Source organism: Coregonus clupeaformis, chromosome 17 (assembly GCF_020615455.1).
Source record: "Coregonus clupeaformis isolate EN_2021a chromosome 17, ASM2061545v1, whole genome shotgun sequence".
NCBI classification, from domain to species: Eukaryota; Metazoa; Chordata; class Actinopteri; order Salmoniformes; family Salmonidae; genus Coregonus; species Coregonus clupeaformis.
The window spans coordinates 10,267,861-10,287,229 of NC_059208.1; positions in this window are offsets into that span (position 1 = coordinate 10,267,861).

Genomic DNA, 19,369 nt, shown 5'->3' on the forward strand with positions numbered 1-19,369 from the left:
TAACTCACAACAACACTAGATCAATTTGTCATAATAAAGTAGTTAGAAATCAAAGCAACACGTGGGAATGATTCATATTTAGTAGCATGGACTATTTTACGGTTTGGTTAATTGAATACCTTATCTTTATTATGCAGACGCTTCATAAATATGAAATATTACATATTACAGATAGCCACTCTCGAAAACCTCACTGAAGCGTTGAGAAATATAATTACATTTAGGGAGAGAATATATACAGGACCAGTCAAAAGTTTGGACACACCTGCTCATTCCAGGGTTTTTCTTTATTTTTACTATTTTCTACATTGTAGAATAATAGTGAAGACATCAAAACTATGAAATAACACATATGGAATTATGTACTAACCAAACAATCTAAAAAAAAATATATTTTTTGATTAGCCACCCTTTGTCTTGATGACAGCTTTGCACACTCTTGGTATTCTCTCAACCAGCTTCATGAGGTAATCACCTGGAATGCATTTCAATTGACAGGTGTGCCTTGTTAAAAGTTAATTAGTGGAATTTCTTTCCTTCTTAATGCGTTTGAGCAATTCAGCTGTGTTGTGACAAGGTAGGGGTGGTATACAGAATATAGCCCTATTTGGTAAAAGACCAAGTCCATATTATAGCAAGAACAGCTCAAATAAGCAAAGAGAAACGACAGTCCATCATTACTTGATGAAGGTCAGTCAATACGGAAAATTTCAGTCACAAAAACCATCAAGCGCTATGATGAAACTGGCTCTCATGAGGACCGCCACAGGAAAGGAAGACCCAGAGTTACCTCTGCTGCAGAGGATAAATTAATTAGAGTTACCAGCCTCAGAAATTGCAGCCCAAATAAACGCTTCACAGAGTTCAAGTAACAGACACATCTCAACAACAACTGTTCAGAGGAGACTGCGTGAATCAGGCCTTCATGGTCGAATTGCTGCAAAGAAACCACTACTAAAGGACACCAATAAGAAGAAGAGACTTGCTTGGGCCAAGAAACACGAGCAATGGACATTAGACCGGTGGAAATCTGTCCTTTGGTCTGATGAGTCCAAATTTGAGATTTTTGGTTCCAACCGCTGTGTCTTTGTGAGATGCAGAGTAGGTGAACGGATGATCTCCGCATGTGTAGTTCCCACTGTGAAGCATGGAGGAGGAGGTGTGATGGTGTGGGGATGCTTTGCTGGTGACACTGTCTGTGATTTATTTAGAATTCAAGGCACACTTAACCAGCATGGCTACACAGCATTCTGCAGCGATATACCATCCTATCTGGTTTGGGCTTAGTGGGACTATCATTTGTTTTTCAACAGGACAATGAACCAACACACCTCCAGGCTGTGTAAGGGCTATTTGACCAAGAAGGAGAATGATGGAGTGCTGCATCAGATGACATGGTCCCCACAATCACCCGACCTCAACCCAATTGAGATGGTTTGGTATGAGTTGGACAAGCAGCCAACAAGTGCTCAGCATATGTGGGAACTCCTTCAAGACTGTTGGAAAAGCATTCCAGGTGAACCTGGTTGAGAGAATGCCAAGAGAGTGCAAAGCTGTCATTAAGGCATTAAGGGTTGCTACTTTGAAAAATCTAAAATCTAAAATATATTTTGATTTGATTAACACTTTTTTGGTTAATACATGATTCCATATGTGTTTATTTCAGAGTTTTGATGTCTTCACTATTATTCTACAATGTAGAAAATGGTAAAATAAAGAAAAACCCTTGAATGAGTAGGTGTGTCCAAACTTTTGACTGGTACTGTATATATTTTTTCTTACGTCAACAAAGTAACAATTAGCTCCGTGGTCAGAGGAGTGGAAATTAATTTAAATTCTCATTCTTCTGCCAACTCATTTTCAGAATAGTTTGACCGCATAATGTTTGAGAAACTTGTATTTTAGCTATTATTTTTAATAAAAATATCAATGTAAGCTCCCATAGAGGGTTGATTAAACTTGGCATTACATCTCAGCTCATCCATTATATTATTGCAATATTACAATAATATAAAATGTAATCTTCTCATTGTTCAGTTGGAATAACCACACTGGATTTTGTTTGAAAAGTCAGACAGTTGTTATCTAGTCACGTATTGTCACTCTGTCTGCGGTCGATGACTCAGTCCTCTTAGAGAAAAAGTAGCTTTGGCCATCTCGTCTTCCCCGCATATATAACTTTAATCTTAAACTACTATATTTATACAGATGTAGTGGCCTACTACAGCATGGTACACCCACCTACTAAGGATAATTACGAGAATTCACAGACTTTCTAAATTCAGAACAGAGCGAATAATTACAGCATAAGAAAAAGCATGCATTTTTTACTTTAAACTTAGTCATAGAAGAAGCAGCACATGCTCTTGATTGGGGATCCTGGGCAGGCGGCCATCTTGCCTTCCTCAACCAGTGGAAATGGAAATCCTGTTCGCCATGGCTACTGGACGCCCAAGACACACACACACACACACACAAAGAGCTACTGAAAAGTTAGGAGAGGCGCCCCCCTGGAGGTCTGTGGCACACACACACAGACGCACACACACACACACACATACATACATACATACATACAAACAGAGCTACTAAAAAGGTAGGAGAGGCGCCCCCCTTGGAGGTCTGTGGCACACACACATAGAGCTACTGAAAAGGTAGGAGAGGGGTGCCCCCCTAGAGGTCTGTGGAAGAGGTTCATGTCCACCCGCTCTGTGTTCTCTCCTCACTCGCCTCAGAGAGCCCTGTGGTGGGTCTGACCGCTGTGTTGACGGCCCCAACCCTGGTTCTCTGTTTGGAGACTAGTGCTTTGCTGTTCTTCACTCTGATACATAACTACCACTCTGAACAGAGGATCAAAGACAAAAAGACCAGGGGGCTCCATTAACTATGACGGAGTGATAAATCTCTCTCTCTCTCTCTCTCTCTCTCTCTCTCTCTCTCTCTCTCTCTCTCTCTCTCTCTCTCTCTCTCTCTCTCTCTCTCTCTCTCTCTCGTCTAGCGGAACTGTTGAGAAAGATGGCATAGAAACTACAAGCCCAATATGGACACATAACATATTACGAGGTGATAGAATGAAACTGAATTTAGTTCCTCAAAAAGCCGCTGTGTTTTGTGTAAAAGCGTATGATACCCAGATGAGTGATCTACCCTAATATGGTATATTGACAAACGACTCCACAACTAACATCTTAATGTAGTTTAACCTCTACGGGATCGGTGTCCCGTATACGGGACGGTTGAGCTAACATGCGCTAATGTGATTAGCATGACTGTTGTAAGTAACAGCAAACTTTCCAGGACATAGACATGTGTTAAATGGGCAGAAAGCTTAAATTCTTTTATTTATTTATTTATTTTTTTGGGGGGGATGGATCAGCTTAATATTGCAGATAGATTGTATCTTCTATCAATGTAATTGTCTGCATCACTTCCAATCCCCCATGTTTATTTTTATTTTTTATATATATATTCCCCTTTATTACTTTTCAACCCCACCATCCTTTCCCTACTTGGAGTAAATTAGTGAACAACAACGCCCAGGCCTCTACTTCCGGTCTATACTTACTATCTACACCTTATGGACAGAGTTAATTTTACAATAATTCTATATCTATATATATATATATATATATATATATATATATTTATTTATTTTTTTGCTCCTGAACTTCTTCTACTCTCAACCTCTCCGATCATTTTCATGATGTCCATCCGGTTTGCTTCTAAATGCCATATCTTTCTAACTGTGCTCTTTCCCAAAAGCTCCCAACATACAACCTATATACTTATTATGGACACAGTATGCTTACATTATTAGCTATCTTTGTTATTATTTGTTGTTATTTGTTATTAGTCCCATCCTTCAACTCTATTCAATACCTCCCATCTATCTCTTAACACCATCCATATAGGATTTCTATTTGCCATATATATTTCGACCGTACTGTGATGTTTTACAAAAGTTCTGAACCTTTCTATTCTCATTGCTTCTACAGATTGTGAATTAAAAATAAACATTTTTGCTAAAAGTATTATTATATTATTGATTGATTGACTATGACTTTTCAGATCACCCAGTAATGCTATCTGCAAGGTTAGTTCCAGGTAAATATTGCAATCCTTTAGCCATTCCTGGACCTGTGTCCAAAAACAAGCTACAAATGGACAGAACCAAAACAAATGATCTAATGATTCTATCTCTTCACAGCAAAATCCATATAACCCCCATATAAAATCCACAGCAACCCCCATATAAATAACATTCTATTGGTAGCAAGAATTTTATATAATAATTTAAATTGAAAGATTCTAATTTTTGAATCCGGTGTCGTTTTGCGTGTCAGTTCATAAACACTATGCCATGGGATCGGTACGTCAAAGATCTCTTCCCAACTATTTTGCAATCTATATGGGACGGCTGTCAATCCTTTGGTCCTTAAGTGAAACTGATATACTTTTTTATTTATCACAGTTTTCCTTAACCAATTATGTTCTTTAATGCAAGGCCGACAGACAAGTTCCTTACTTTCTCCCCCTTCAACTTTCCTCTTCCACTTTTGCGGTAAGGCTGCAATTATTTGGTTGTAATTCTGGGTAGAGCAGACATTTCCATATGTTTTTGTTAGCTGCATGTGCGACATAACTCCACCAGTCCTACCGATGATATCATTTACGAAGATTATACCTTTTTTAAACATTCTGTCAAAAAATAAAGGTTTTTGTCAATTAGTATATTTGAATTTAACCACAATATGTGTTGCATTATTTGTTCTGTCGTTTCTGGAGGATTAAATTGAAATTGCAACCAACTTTCTATGGCTTGTTTTAGAAATAGTGACATTTGGGAGATTATTTCCTTTTCAAATAACTGAAAGTGAGAGGTTGTAATCTGAATAAAGGGAAAAAGGCCTTTCTTGAACAGTGGGTGAGACAATCTTACTAATTTGCTTGAGAACCAGTTCGGATTTAAGTATAACTTTTGGATGACTGAAGATTTTAGTGATAGGTCTAATGCTTTAATATTTAATAATTTCTGTCCTCCGAATTCATATTCATTATATAAATATGCTCTTTTAATTTTGTCTGGCTTGCCGTTCCAAATAAAATTGAATATTTTTTTCTCATATAATTTAAAAAACTGTTTGCTAGGCGTAGGCAAGACCATAAGCAAATAGGTAAACTGGGATAATACTAAAGAGTTAATCAGGGTGATTTTTCCACAAATTGACAGGTATTTTCCTTTCCATGGTAGTAAGATCTTATCTATTTTTGCTAACTTTCTATTAAAATTTATTGAAGTGAGATCATTTATTTCCTTTGGGATATGTATTCCGAGTATATCTACATCACCATCAGACCATTTTATTGGTAAACTACATGGTAATGTAAAAATTGTATTTTTTTAGTGATCCAATACGTAATATAGTACATTTGTCATAATTTGGTTTTAATCCAGAGAGGTTAGAAAATGTATCTAGATCCTCTATGAGGCTGTGGAGGGATTCTAGTTGTGGATCTAAAAGAAAACATGAATCATCTGCGTACAATGACACCTTTGTTTTTAAGCCCTGTATTTCTAATCCTCTGATATTATTATTGGATCTGATTTTAATAGCTAACATCTCGATGGCCACAATAAATAGATATGCCGATAGTGGACAACCTTGTTTCACTCCTCTTGACAGTTTAAAACTTTCTGAGAAATAGCCATTATTTACTATTTTACACCTAGGGTTACTATACATGATTTTGACCCATTTTTTATAAGAGATTCTCCAAAATTGAAATGCTCCAGGCATTTATATATAAATTCCAGTCGAACTTTATCAAATGCCTTTTCGAAGTCTGCTATGAATAGCAGGCCTGGTTTCCCATATTTTTCATAGTGTTCTATTGTTTCCAATACTTGCCTTATATTATCTCCAATGTATCTTCCATGTAAAAAACCTGTCTGATTAGAATTAATAATATCCGACAATACCTTTTTAATTCTATGCGCTATACATTTTGCTAGGATTTTTGCATCACAACACTGAAGTGTAAGTGGCCTCCAATTTTGTAAATGGACTGGATCTTTATATTTTCCACTTGTATCCTGTTTCAGTAATAATTAGATCAGACCTTCTTCTTGAGTGTCAGATAATCTACCATTTACATAGGAGTGGTTAAAACATGCTAATAACGGTCCTCTTAGTATATCAAAAAAGGTTTGGTATACCTCGATTGGTATGCCATCCAACCCTGGAGTTTTCCCGGACTTAAAGTCTTTAATTGCATCCAGAAGTTCCTCCTCTGTAATTTCACCTTCACATGAGTCTTTCTGTGTGGCTGTTAATTTGACATTATCAATAGAAAAAAATCTCTACAATTAGCTTCAGTTAGAGGAGATGGAGGCGACTGAAAAGAAAACATATGCTTAAAATACTTTGTTTCTTCCTTCAAAATATCATTAGGTGAATTATGGGTGACTCCGTCAATTGTAACCAGTTTCATTAAGTTCTTTTTGGTAGCATTCCTATGTTGAAGATTAAAAAAGAATTTTGTGCATTTTTCCCCATATTCCATCCAGTTTGCTTTATTTTTATAATATATTACACTTGATCTTTCTTGAATAAGTTTTTCCATTTCTTTTTGTTTTTCCTCTAATTTATTCTGAGCCTCTATGTTACAGTTTTTATTGCCATCTATCTGTTCTGTTAGACTTTCTATTTCCTTTCTTAGTATAAACTCTTTTGACCTAAATTGCTTTTGTTTTCGAGATGAGTACTGAATTGCATGGCCTCTAAAGGCACATTTAAAGGTGTCCCATACAATAAGGGGATTCGCTGTACCTATGTTATGTTGGAAAAAGTCAGTTATAAATTCCTTTGTTCTAATTATAAATAAATTATCATCTAATAGGCTTTGATTACATTTCCAATATCCTCGCCCACGTGGAAATTCAGTCAGAGTAATGTATATGCCTATTATATGATGGTCCGACCGCATTCTGTCCCCTATCAACACTTTTTTTACTTTTGGTGCCAACGAGAATGAGATAAGAAAGAAGTCAAGATGACTAGCTTGATTCAGTCTCCGCCATGTATATCTCACTAGATCAGCATATTTAAGCCTCCATATATCTACTAGTTCTAATGTATCCATGACATTCACAATTTCCTTAAGAGCATGTGGGTGATTGTTTGTGGTGTGATTTCCTTTTCGGTCCATTGAGCTATTTAAAACAGTATTATAATCCCCCACCATAATAATATTGTCTTGAGTTGCTTGCAGGCTTGATAATTTATTATATATATTGTCAAAGAATTGTGGATCATCATTATTTGGTCCGTAAAGGTTAATGAGCCATATCTGTTTATGGTCCAATACCATATTTAAAATAATCCATCTACCTTGCGTATCTATTTGGACAATTTGCACATTCGGATCGAAATTACTATTAATTAATATCATCACCCCTTTTGAATTTCTTTGCCCATGGGAGAAGTATATTTCCCCCATTCTTTTTTCCACGCTACTTCATCTCGAATTGTTGAATGAGTTTCCTGTATACAATAGATATTATATTCCTTCTCTTTGAGCCATGTAAATATTGTTCTTCTTTTGTTATTATCAGCTAAGCCATTACAATTATAACTGGCTATACTTATTTCACCATACACCATAATGAGATACAAGTTTCAAGTCTATTTATCATTATATATGTTTGTAAATTTACCAATAAAAAATAGCGTAATGATTGAGTGTCCATATAGCTGTACCGTGATATTTGCATTGCTACGGAGTAACCCTTCAATTGTTCTCCACTAATTCCCCGCTAAAGCCCCTCCCCATCCCAAGTTGAGCCGTCATCCCAGTGATCAGCATCCCACCCACGTCCCTCCGTATCCCTAAGGCCCCGAGAGGCCAGGACCCATCCATCGAAAACAGCACACAGTGCCACCCACAAAACAGAAGCAGGTTAACCGCCAAAAGCATTTCCAATGCTTTCACCTCTATATATATATATCTATATAACTATTATTATTTTTTAAATTATGCATATCCTATTTTCCATCATTATCAATTAATATGCGTAATAATGTCGGCAGTTCACGCATAGGATTCTAACATATAACCAGGATTGCCATTGTATTACATTTAATTCATTGACAAGCAATTATTATCCTAGCAAATAATTCCCGCGGTCCATCCCATACCCCCCAACATCCCCCCCACAACAGATGCCAGACAAGCACACACGCACATACTCACATACTCCAACACACTCAACCCCCCTCCTCCACAATCCACCATAAAATCCGATACTCAACGGCTGTTATATCCCAGAGCCCAACTCGAGAAATAACTTGATCTACGAGTGCACATACAGTTAAAGCTGATTGAGAAAGCATGCAGATTGAGCAGAAATTGATAACAATGTGAGATTTGATTAATCTACTTAATCTATGTCAAGTCCTAGGTGATGGAGATCAGATCCACCCTCTTCACCTGAGACACAAACACTCTGATCCCCTGTTGTAACCATTTTCCCAAGCATCTCCATGCGGTCAGACCTTTGATTATTTTGTGCCACCTGGGCCACAATGATAAACCCCCTCTCTGATTGTCCGAGTGTGACCCCCTCCCCATGGGTTACTGCAGCCAGTGTTGCCAGCACTGCCACTACCTGGGTGGGCGTACCCCACCGGAATCCCCACCGGCTAGGTAAAAGGTCGTCAAGGTTCTCATTAGCAGCTTTGAGAATTTCCTTGTATATTATGCTCTCCCATCAGGGGCTCTGGCTTTGTAGGACCAACCCCTGCCAGGCAGGCTCAGAATCTTGAGGGGGCGGTGCTGCTCAAGTAGGTCTCTGACCGCATTTATTTCTCTGTTTAGGCTGCATATTCACAGCAGGTCCATAAAATAGATGGGAACTTCTCTTTGGTGTATGGGTCGCTCAGGTGGGTGTCCAGGTTATAGGGTTAGGGATCTTTCCATCATGATAGGACAATGAATAATTAGATTAGATGTATACTATTTTTAAAAATGTATATCCCTCATCTACACAAAATTGAAAGCGCTCTCTCTCACTACCCCTGTTCATAGACCCCCGGTCGGCTCTGGGATATGCAACCATTTCCCCTCTCACTCACTTAACGCCGCACCTTTTCAAACACAAAAATGCACACCACATGGTTGACTGCGGAAGAAATGGGCCGAGCGTGCAAACGCACCCGCATCCACATCTGCTGCAAGGGGGAAAGGACGCCAGAGAGAACACAGGACCAACCACAACAACCATCCGCCAAAACAACAACCTCCCGCCAAAAAATCCATGTTCTAATTATTTGTATATAAAGATGTATTATTCTGCTTGTTATATCGTTTTATCCATTTATAAAATACTATACTTACTATAAATGTTATTTAATATTACAATCCCTATCATTGCTAGTATCAGGTGCTCCAATATTTGACTCCTCTATTACAACTTTTAGAATAGCCATGGAGTAGTCTTTGTGTCTCTGAACATTTGGTTGTCAATATATAATTTATCCACCACTAGTGCAACACGTTTCCCTTTTAATCTGTTTTCCTTGAAGATTGGATACAGAACTTTGCGCCTTTCTACAATCTCCTTCGGGAACTGATCATTCATGCCTATTTTCGTACCAGCAAGTCTTTTTCCCAGGCTTTTCACCATAGCTTTGTCCTTAAAAAAAGCAAATTTGGCAACGATTGGGCGCTCATATTTCTGTCCTCTTTTTCCGAAACGATGTACACGTTCGAGTTGGATTTTATCGACAGCCTCGAGTGGGATTTGTAGCGCTGTATGCAGGAAGTCCTTCATAATATTCTCTGTTATTTCTCCCTCCTTTTCCTGAATACCCGTAAGTACTAGATTTTCCCTCATCGATCTAGTTTGGATGTCTAGTAAGGCTTCTCTCAGAAGATTGTTCTCCTTTTTTAATTCCCTAACGTCCGTTTCCATTTTAGAGACTGTCACTTTTATTTCTTTGGTTTCTTTCTCCATTACCAAAGCTTTTTCGTCACTCATTTGAAGACTCGCTTTCAACTCTTTTACGTCTTTACTGACCAATTCTAATATGCCCAATTTGTCATTTATCGACTTCAACAGGTCGCTTTCCACACTTACCATACCCAGTGGTGAAAAGCATATATCGTCTGTATCTGTCGATGAATCGCGTTTCCTTTTGGGGATCGGCTCTCCACGCTTGTCTTCAGTCATGTTTGGGTGTTGCTTGTTGTAGTAATATTTGTCGATATATTTCTCTAGCCTTATGATCTTATTTCTGTTATTATCCAGATTGAATTATATTAACTGCGAATATATGAAATGCTAATATTTAGTCTAACTTACTGATTTTGAATATTATGTTTTTATCTTGAGGTGTTTTGTACCGATTTCTATTCAATACGCCATCTTGTTTACGCGTGCCCCGCCCCTCATCAACCAGGCAAAAACAATTAGTGTTTCCAAAGATTGTGGTCCAAGCTTAAATTCTTGTTAATCTAACTGCACTGTCCAATTTACAGTAGCTATTACAGTGAAAAAATACCATGCTATTGTTTGAGGAAAGTGCACAACAACGAAAAACGTATCACTGCAACTGGTTTGATACATTCACCTCTGAAGGTAAATAATGTACTTACATTCAGTAATCTTGCTCTGATTTGTCATCCTAAGGGTCCCAGATATAAAATGTAGCACAGGTTTGTTTGATAAAATCAGTTTTTATATACAAATGTAGGAACTGGGTTCTACAGTTTGAACCCCTGCTGTCTCTGAACTGGGTTCTACAGTTTGAACCCCGCCCGGCCATCTAGATGTGTGAAAGTTAGTGTATAAGCTAATGATCCATCATGTATGACATTCCTGGGAGTGTGTAAACTTACATATTGTATTACCATATCATTTTGTATGTTCTCTATAGTTATGTACTTGAAAATGTATCAATTGACCAATTTGGTACATTTGGGCAGATTTGATACAAAATAGTCCAGTATTGCAATGCTTCACTGGATCAATTTGAAACTTTGCACACACACTGCTGCCATCTAGTGGCCAAAATCTAACTTGCGCCTAAACTGCAATATTATATTGTGGCCTTTCTCTTGCATTTCAAAAATAGAAAACGCATGTTTTTTTGTTTGTATTATCTTTAAATGTTCACCTTTCTCTCTGGTAACTGTGATAACACTCAGCCCTATTTCCTTCCTATCCCCCTCTCATCTCCATAGTGCTGTCATGTCACTCACTCCGCCACAGCCCCCCTGGTGCTCCCGGCAGTTTCATCCGCCGATATCAATATGCCATGATGTCAGACGTTAACCTGGAATTAAAACCATCGGCAGTTAAATATGGTGACAGCCAGAGAGTGAGGGACACAATGCTGTCACATACACTGACAGCCAGCCATACAAACAGTGTATTGTAGTGCGTGTGTGTATGCGTGCGTGTGTGTGTGTGTGTGTGCATGCATGCATGAGCGTGTATGCATGTGTGTGTGCCACTGTAGTGTTTTTATTTTATTTAGGATTTTACATGATGGTGGGTTGACAGAAACAATAGAAAGAAGAAGGGAATGTAATTAACCTTCTCTGGGGGGGATTCTATTACAAGCAGCTATTCTGCCATGCAGAGTGTGGTGACACACACACACTGCAGGGCTACAGCATGAAGCGGAGCAATGGGGAGATCTCACAGGTCATCAAGCAGAAAGCCCGGGCCTGTCTGCATTTTAAACCAAACTTCCAATTTTCTCCCTGTTATCTTTCTTCATTCTCACTGAAGCTGGAAATTGAGCACGCCATACTTATGTGGAGAGGCTAGAGAGGTAGGGGAATAAAAGGTAAGCTGCGTTTCATAAGTTTCATTGCTATTTATTAGATAAAAATTACCTGGCTGTATGTTAAAGGGAAACTTCACCGCTATACACTATATTTGCGGTGTATTTCCAGTCTCTCTACATAATAATGAGTGATTCAGACATAATTATACACTATAGCTGTATTTTAGAATGTTCACGCTGGGAGAGTTCTATCAATGATGTCATTGGTTGATTGAGCCTGCTGTCTGATCTAAAAATGAACGGAGTCATGTTTTGTAGCAATTATTGTGGCCTTTGTGTTTCGCTGATTACACAATCACGTGATCACGCGAGTACATATTGTTGTCCTTGTTCAAAAGAGCCATTGGACTTGTCTCAACAATGTTCCTATATGCTAGGACATTGCAGGATATCTAGATTGACTCATTTTCCCTGGCTTTGTAAAGACTGACGGGAGCCATACTTCCTTGTTCCCACTCTCGAAGGCAGGCAGAACGGGGCGGTACTAGTTAACAGGTTCACGGGAATTATGTTACCGTGCACTGTCTATCCGAGAATGCTAAATAATTAGCTACAATAACTAGGTTTCCAGCCAAGCATCGATGATCATGTCACCAGAATAAGACCCTCAATATTTATTGGAAAGGAGCATCAAGCTTGCACTTTCACCACCCTATGAAGTTCATCATCACTTATTTCATCTATAGCCTAATAAACTGCTTGCTTTCCGGACGAGTCGTAGTGGGAGGACCACACAACATGTCATCGCTTGACTCCAAGTTTACTTCGATATGATGGTTACTATATCAATATTTGGGCATAAAAGCGTTTCCACCGACATTTCTCGCATAATTCATTTTATCGACAGAAAAAGATCCCACCTTGTCTAGCATATTTTGTTTTGTCAACATTTGGAAAGTTTACTGAAAAAATGTCTGTTTCCATCAGGCTAGTCATGACATAAAACGGTTGGATGGAAACCTGGTTATAGGCTGCTTCTCATGATTCCTCTTTCCAAGCTGGACGACTAAAATTTTTTTTATGTTATTTTACATAGGAACATACATCCCTATTTATTTGAGTCAGAATACACTGAAGAGGAGTTGAGATGGCGAGAAAAAGAATTGCGAGACCAGCAAGCCTAGACCAGCTGGACTAGGAATCAGTAGGGTAAATGACAAATGAGTCAGTTGTTTTGCTGTCGGTAGCTAGCTAGCAATATAAGCTCTCTTTTAACCGAGGCAGTGTTGTTCAGTACAGTACAATTTGGTGATCGATTCGGCGATAACGGGGCTTGTTAGAACCATTACAGGCCAAGCTAGCTGGCTATACTTAAAATGTACTGTAATCCAGTGGAGCCTGCTGAGGGGTTTTCTCAAGAGGGTATTGTGCTTTTATAAATACCTTTGGCTGTCCTGGCTTGTTTCAAAGTCAGATGATGTTGAGCTTGAACTTATTCCAGGCTGAAAGCTTTCATCCAATGGGTCTACAGGCTCTGTACTACTAAAGCTGGTGTCAATGTCATCGTCATCAGCAGCAGGATTAGTCTGTAGGACACAGAGTAGTCAGCGATTAGCCAACATTTTACTACTTTGCCCCCATTAATACACACTCAAACAACGTACTATATCCACCCACCTCCCTCAATAGATCTGAAGTTTACATACACCTTAGCCAAATACATTTAAACTCAGTTTTTCACAATTCCTGACATTTAATCCTAGTAAAAATTGTTTTAGGTCAGTTAGGATCACCACTTTATTTTAAGAATGTGAAATGTCAGAATAATAGTAGAGAGAATGATTTATTTCAGCTTTTGTTTCTTTCATCACATTCCCAGTGGGTGAGAAGTTTACATACACTCAATTAGTATTTGGTAACATTGCCTTTAAATTGTTTAACTTGGGTCAAACGTTTCGGGTAGCCTTCCACAAGCTTCCCACAATAAGTTGTGTGATTTTTGGCTCATTCCTCCTGACAGAGCTGGTGTAACTGAGTCCTTGCTCGCACACGCTTTTTCAGTTCTGCCCACAAATCTTCTATAGGATTGAGGTCAGGGCTTTGTGATGGCCACTCCAATACCTTGACTTTGTTGTCCTTAAGCCATTTTGCCACAACTTGGGGTATGCTTGGGGTATGCTTGGGGTCATTGTCCATATGGAAGACCCATTTGCGACCAAGCTTTAACTTCCTGACTGATGTCTTGAGATGTTACTTAAATATATCCACATAATGTTCCTTCCTCATCTATTTTGTGAAGTGCACCAGTCCCTCCTGCAGCAAAGCACCCCCACAGCATTATGCTGCCACCCCGTGCTTCACGGTTGGGTTGGTGTTCTTCGGCTTGCATGCAACCCCCTTTTTCCTCCAAATATAACGATGGTCATTATGTCCAAACAGTTCTATTTTTGTTTCATCAGATGAGAGGACATTCCTCCAAAAAGTACGATATTTGTCCCCATGTGCAGGTGCAAATCGTATTCTGGTTTTTTTATGGCGGTTTTGGAGCAGTGGCTTCTTCCTTGCTGAGCGGCCTTTCAGGTTATGTCGATATAGGATTCGTTTTACTGTGGATATAGATACTTTTGTACCTGTTTCCTCCAGCATCTTCACAAGGTCCTTTGCTGTTGTTCTGGGATTGATTTGCACTTTTTGCACCAAAGTACGTTCATCTCTAGGAGACAGAACGCGTCTCCTTCCTGAGCGGTATGACGGCTGCGTGGTCCCATGGTGTTTATACTTGTGTACTATTGTTTGTATAGATGAACGTGGTACCTTCAGGCGTTTAGAAATTGCTTCCAAGGATGAACCAGACTTGTGGAGGTCTACACATTTTTTTCTGAGGTCTTGGCTGATTTATTTTGATTTTCCCATGATGTCAAGCAAAGAGGCACTGAGTTTGAAGGTAGGCCTTGAAATACATCCACAGGTACACCTCCAATTGACTCAAATGATGTCAATTAGCCTATCAGAAGCTTCTAAAGCCATGACATCATTTTCTGGAGTTTTCCAAGCTGTTTAAAGGCACAGTCAACTTAGTGTATGTAAACTTATGTTCCACTGGAATTGTGATACAGTGAATTATAAGTGAAATAATCTGTCTGTAAACAATTGTTGGAAAAATGACTTGTGTCATGCACAAAGTAGATGTCCTAACCGACTTGCCAAAACTATAGTTTGTTAACAAGAAATTTGTGGAGTGGTTGAAAAACAAGTTTTAATGACTCCAACCTAAGTGTATGTAAACTTCCGACTTCAACTGTACCTACCCCCAAAAGACAAATAACAGTGCAGTACAACAGTGGTGTGCACTCCTAACAGCTAAAAACAAGAAGAAGCGGCTCCAGTGGGCACGCGATCACCAACACTGGACAATTGAGGAGTGGAAAAACAACGCCTGGAACATGACAGGGAGTTCAGTTTATTTGAGTGGCCTGCGCAGTCCCCAGACCTCAACCCAATAGAGCATCTTTGGGATGAGATGGAACGGGCTGTTCGCAGCATGAATGTACCACCGTCCAATCTGCAGCAACTGCATGATGCCATCGTGTCAGCATGGACCAACATCCCTGTGTAATGTTTCCGACACCTTGTAGAATGCCCCAAATAATTCCGTCTGTTCTGGAGGCAAATGGGGGTCTGACCCGATACTAGATGGGTGTAACTAATATACTGGTGAGTGTTACAGCCTGAATTTAAAATTGATTCATTAAAAAAATTATGTCACTGGCCTACACACAATACCCCATAATGTCAAAGTGAAATTACAAACACATTTTTACAAATAAATAAAAAATGAAAAGGTAAAATGTCTTGAGTCAATAAGTATTCAACCATTTTGTTATGGTAAGCCTGAATAAGTTCAGGAGTAAAAATGTGCTTAGAAAGTCACATAATAGGTTGCATGGACTCACTTTGTGTGCAATTATAGTGTTTAACATGATTTCGGACTACCTCATCTCTGTAACCCACACATACAATTATCTGTTAGGGCCCTCAGTCGAGCAGTGAATTTCAAACACAGATTCAACCACAAAGGCCAGGGAAGGACAGCTATTGGTAGATGGGCAAATAAGAAAAACCAGACATTGAATATCCCTTTAAGCATGGTTATTAATTACACTTTGGATGGTGTATCAATACAGGATGGATCAACAACATTGTAGTTACTCCACAATACTAACCTAATTGACAGAGTGAAAAGAAGGAAGCCTGTACAGAACATGCATCCTGTTTGCAACAAGGCACTCAAGTAGTAATACTGCAAAACATACTGCAACAAATGTGCTAAAGCAATTAACTGTTTGTCCTGAGTACAAAGTGTTATGTTTGGGGCAAATCCAATACAACACATTACTGAGTACCACTCTCCATATTTCCAAGCATAGTGGTGGCTGCATCATGTTATGGGTATGCTTGTAATCGTTATGGACTGGGGAGTTTTCAGGATGAAAAGGAAACTGAATGGAGCTAAGCACAGGCAAAATCCTAGTGGAAAACCTGGTTCAGTCTGCTTTCCACCAGACACTAGAAGATGAATTCACCTTTCAGCAGGACAATAACCTAAAACACAAGGCCAAATCTACACTGGAGTTGCTTACCAAGAAGACAGTGAATGTTCCTGAGTGGCCGTGTTACAGTTTTGACTTAAATCTAACTGAAAATGTATGGCAAGGCCTAAAAATGGTTGTCTAGCAATGATCAACAACCAATTTGACAGAGCTTGAAGAATTTTGTAAAGAATAATGGGCAAATGTTGCACAATCCAGGTGTGGAAAGCACTTAGAGGCTTACCCAGATAGACTCACAGCTGTAATCACTGCCAAAGGTGGTTCTGCAAAGTATTGACTCAGGGGTGTGAACACTTACAGTGAGGGAAAAAAGTATTTGATCCCCTGCTGATTTTTTATGTTTGCACACTGACAAAGAAATGATCAGTCTATAATTTTAATGGTAGGTTTATTTGAACAGTGAGAGTAGAATAACAACAACAAAATCCAGAAACACGCATGTCAAAAATGTAATAAAATGATTTGCATTTTAATGAGGGAAATAAGTATTTGACCCCCTCTCAATCAGAAAGATTTCTGGCTCCCAGGTGTCTTTTATACAGGTAACGAGCTGAGATTAGGGGCACACTCTTAAAGGGAGTACTCCTATTCTCAGCTTGTTACCTGTATAAAAGACACCTGTCCACAGAAGCAATGAATCAATCAGATTCCAAACTCTCCACCATGGCCAAGACCAAAGAGCTCTCCAATGATGTCAGGGACAAGATTGTAGACCTACACAAGGCTGGAATGGGCTACAAGACCATCGCCAAGCAGCTTGGTGAGAAGGTGACAACAGTTGGTGCGATTATTCGCAAATGGAAGAAACACAAAAGAACTGTCAATGTCCCTCGGCCTGGGGCTCCATGCAAGATCTCACCTCGTGGAGTTGCAATGATCATGAGAACGGTGAGGAATCAGCCCAGAACTACACAGGAGGATCTTGTCAATGATCTCAAGGCAGCTGGGACCATAGTCAACAAGAAACAATTGGTAACACACTACGCCATGAAGGACTGAAATCCTGCAGCGCCCGCAAGGTCCCCCTACTCAAGAAAGCACATATACAGGCCCGTCTGAAGTTTGCCAATGAACATCTGAATGATTCAGAGGAGAACTGGGTGAAAGTGTTGTGGTCAGATGAGACCAAAATCGAGCTCTTTGGCATGAACTCAACTCGCCGTGTTTGGAGGAGGAGGAATGCTGCCTATGACCCCAAGAACACCATCCCCACCGTCAAACATGGAGGTGGAAACATTATTATTTGGGGGTGTTTTTCTGCTAAGGGGACAGGACAACTTCACCGCATCAAAGGGACGATGGATGGGGCCATGTACCTTCAAATCTTGGGTGAGAACCTCCTTCCCTCAGCCAGGGCATTGAAAATGGGTCGTGGATGGGTATTCCAGCATGACAATGACCCAAAACACACGGCCAAGGCAACAAAGGAGTGGCTCAAGAAGAAGCACATTAAGGTCCTGGAGTGGCCTAGCCAGTCTCCAGACCTTAATCCCATAGAAAATCTGTGGAGGGAGCTGAAGGTTCGAGTTGCCAAACGTCAGCCTCGAAACCTTAATGACTTGGAGAAGATCTGCAAAGAGGAGTGGGACAAAATCCCTCCTGAGATGTGTGCAAACCTGGTGGCCAACTACAAGAAACGTCTGACCTCTGTGATTGCCAACAAGGGTTTTGCCACCAAGTACTAAGTCATGTTTTGCAGAGGGGTCAAATACTTACTTCCCTCATTAAAATGCAAATCAATTTATAACATTTTTGACATGCATTTTTCTGGATTTTGTTGTTGTTATTCTGTCTCTCACTGTTCAAATAAACCTACCATTAAAATTATAGACTGATCATGTCTTTGTCAGTGGGAAAACGTACAAAATCTGCAGGGGATCAAATACTTTTTTCCCTCACTGTATGTAAATGAGATGTTTCTGTATTTCATGTTGTTATGATGAGTTTTACATTTAAGTCATTTAGCAGACGCTCTTATCCAGAGCGACTTACAGTTAGTGCATACATTATTATTATTTTATTCCCCCCATGGGAATCGAACCCACAACCCTGGCGTTGCAAACACCATGCTCTACAAACTGAGCTACATCCCCTGCCAGCCATTCCCTCCCCTACCCTAGACGACGCTGGGCCAATTGTGCGCCGCCCCATGGGTCTCCCAGTCGCGGCTGGCTACGACAGAGCCTGGATTCGAACCAGGATCTCTAGAGGCACAGCTAGGACTGTGATGCTGTGCCTTAGACCACTGCGCCACTCGGGAGACTGTTTTCTGGTATTGAGAAGTTCAGAATGCAAGAGAGTAGTCGAACACTTAGATGGAGAGTTGATTCATCATTATTTAATGGTTACAGTACTGGATTCGTGTGACAAGCGCTATGGGCGTAGCCTCTTGTCATCCTAATGACTTACATAGACAAATCTCTCAGTTTATATAATGCCTTCCGAGCTACTTCTATCCCACAGTTGCCAACCATTATTGAGTGTCACTCATCTCCTACAATAGGATCCCCCTACATAGTATCGTGTGGCAGCCTAGCCAGGCCATTCCATCATGTACCCCTCCTAAGATTAGCACCAGTGGCCCCCAATCTATCTTGACACACCGACCTTCTGTCACTCACCAGTGACATCAATAACACATGGCGTGTCCTTCCCCTCTCTCCCACATACATCTCATGAGTTTAAAGACATTAACAAATCCTGTATCAAAATACGTTATATTGTGTGTAAAAAGAAAAGAAAAACAATTGTAACATAACAAAATGTTTAATAAGTATGTATACTTACTGAAGGCAGTGTAAAACAAAGGAAAATCAAGGTTTTGACTGCATTGGGCCTTTAAGGAGAAAACGATCCAGACTGATTGTTCGTCTCTACAGTAGGGGGCTGTTCGCTTGCTGACGGTGTGGTATTATATGGACCGCCGGTGGGTGACTGACGGCAGTAATTTTAGCCCGTTTCTAC